Consider the following 2654-nt stretch of genomic DNA (forward strand, 5'->3'; position numbering starts at 1 on the left):
GCGCAGCGCTGTGCAGTCCCTTATACACTGATATTCTACAGCCGTGTGCGCAGCGCTGTACAGTCCCTTATACAGAGATATTCTACAGCTGCGTGCGCAGCGCTGTGCAGTCCCTTATACAGAGATATTCTACAGCCGCGTGCGCAGAGCTGTGCAGTGCCTTATACACTGATATTCTACAGCCGTGTGCGCAGCACTGTGCAGTCCCTTATACAGAAATATTCTACAGCCGGGGCGCAGCGCTGTGCAGTCCCTTATACAGAGATATTCTACAGCCGCGTGCGCAGCGCTGTGCAGTCCCTTATACAGAAATATTCTACAGCCGGGGCGCAGCGCTGTGCAGTCCCTTATACAGAGATATTCTACAGCCGGGGCGCAGCGCTGTGCAGTCCCTTATACATAGATATTCTACAGCCGCGTGCGCAGCGCTGTGCAGTCCCTTATAGAGATATTCTACAGCTGTGAGCGCAGCGCTGTGCAGTCCCTTATAGAGATATTCTACAGCCGTGTGCGCTGCGCTGTGCAGTCCCTTATAGAGATATTCTACAGCCGTGTGCGCAGCGCTGTGCAGTCCCTTATACAGAGATATTCTACAGCCGTGTGCGCAGCGCTGTGCAGTCCCTTATACAGATACTCTACAGCCGTGTGCGCAGAGCTGTGCAGTCCCTTATAGAGATACTCTACAGCCGTGTGCACAGCGCTGTGCAGTCCCTTATAGAGATATTCTACAGCCGTGTGCGCAGCGCTGTGCAGTCCCTTATACAGAGATATTCTACAGCCGTGTGCGCAGCGCTGTGCAGTCCCTTATACAGATACTCTACAGCCGTGTGCGCAGCGCTGTGCAGTCCCTTATACAGATACTCTACAGCCGTGTGCACAGCGCTGTGCAGTCCCTTATAGAGATATTCTACAGCCGTGTGCGCAGCGCTGTGCAGTCCCTTATACAGAGATATTCTACAGCCGTGTGCGCAGCGCTGTGCAGTCCCTTATACAGATACTCTACAGCCGTGTGCGCAGCGCTGTGCAGTCCCTTATACACTGATACTCTACAGCCGTGTGCGCAGAGCTGTGCAGTCCCTTATACAGAGATATTCCACAGCCGTGTGTGCAGCGCTGTGCAGTCCCTTATACAGAAATATTCTACAGCCGCGTGCGCAGCGCTGTGCAGTCCCTTATACAGAGATACTCTACAGCCGCGTGCGCAGAGCTGTGCAGTCCCTTATATATTCTACAGCCGTGTGCGCAGCGCTGTGCAATCCCTTATACAGACATATTCTACAGCCGTGTGTGCAGCGCTGTGCAGTCCCTTATACAGAGATACTCTACAGCCGCGTGCGCAGAGCTGTGCAGTCCCTTATATATTCTACAGCCGTGTGCGCAGAGCTGTGCAGTACCTTATACAGAGATATTCTACAGCCGTGAGCGCAGCGCTGTGCAGTCCCTTATAGAGATATTCTACAGCCGTGTGCGCTGCGCTGTGCAGTCCCTTATAGAGATATTCTACAGCCGTGTGCGCAGCGCTGTGCAGTCCCTTATACAGAGATATTCTACAGCCGTGTGCGCAGCGCTGTGCAGTCCCTTATACAGATACTCTACAGCCGTGTGCGCAGAGCTGTGCAGTCCCTTATAGAGATATTCTACAGCCGTGTGCGCAGCGCTGTGCAGTCCCTTATACAGATACTCTACAGCCGTGTGTGCAGCGCTGTTCAGTCCCTTATAGAGATATTCCACAGCCGTGTGCGCAGAGCTGTGCAGTCCCTTATACAGAGATATTCTACAGCCGCGTGCGCAGAGCTGTGCAGTCCCTTATACAGATATTCTACAGCCGCGTGCGCAGAGCTGTGCAGTCTCTTATAGAGATATTCTACAGCCGCGTGCGCAGCGCTGTGCAGTCCCTTATACAGAGATATTCTACAGCCGCGTGCGCAGAGCTGTGCAGTCCCTTATACAGAGATATTCTACAGCCGCGTGCGCAGAGCTGTGCAGTCTCTTATAGAGATATTCTACAGCCGCGTGCGCAGCGCTGTGCAGTCCCTTATACAGAGATATTCTACAGCCGCGTGCGCAGAGCTGTGCAGTCCCTTATACAGAGATATTCTACAGCTGTGTGCGCAGCGCTGTGCAGTCCCTTAGAGATATTCTACAGCCGTGTGCGCAGCGCTGTGCAGTCCCTTATACACTGATACTCTACAGCCGTGTGCGCAGTGCTGTGCAGTCCCTTAGAGATATTCTACAGCCGCGTGCGCAGAGCTGTGCAGTCCCTTATACAGAGATATTGTACAGCCGTGTGTGCAGCGCTGTGCAGTCCCTTATACAGAAATATTCTACAGCCGCGTGCGCAGCGCTGTGCAGTCCCTTATACAGAGATATTCCACAGCCGTGTGCGCAGCGCTGTGCAGTCCCTTATACAGAGATACTCTACAGCCGTGTGCGCAGCGATGTGCAGTCCCTTATACAGAGATACTCTACAGCCGTGTGCGCAGAGCTGTGCAGTCCCTTAGAGATATTCTACAGCCGTGTGCGCAGCGCTGTGCAGTCCCTTATACAGAGATATTCTACAGCTGTGTGCGCAGCGCTGTGCAGTGCCTTATACAGAGATATTCTACAGCCGCGTGCGCAGAGCTGTGCAGTGCCTTATACAGAGATATTCTACA

Source organism: Phyllobates terribilis, unplaced genomic scaffold (genome assembly GCF_046119375.1).
Source record: "Phyllobates terribilis strain yellow unplaced genomic scaffold, ASM4611937v1 Scaffold_12__6_contigs__length_324123572, whole genome shotgun sequence".
NCBI classification, from domain to species: domain Eukaryota; kingdom Metazoa; phylum Chordata; class Amphibia; order Anura; family Dendrobatidae; genus Phyllobates; species Phyllobates terribilis.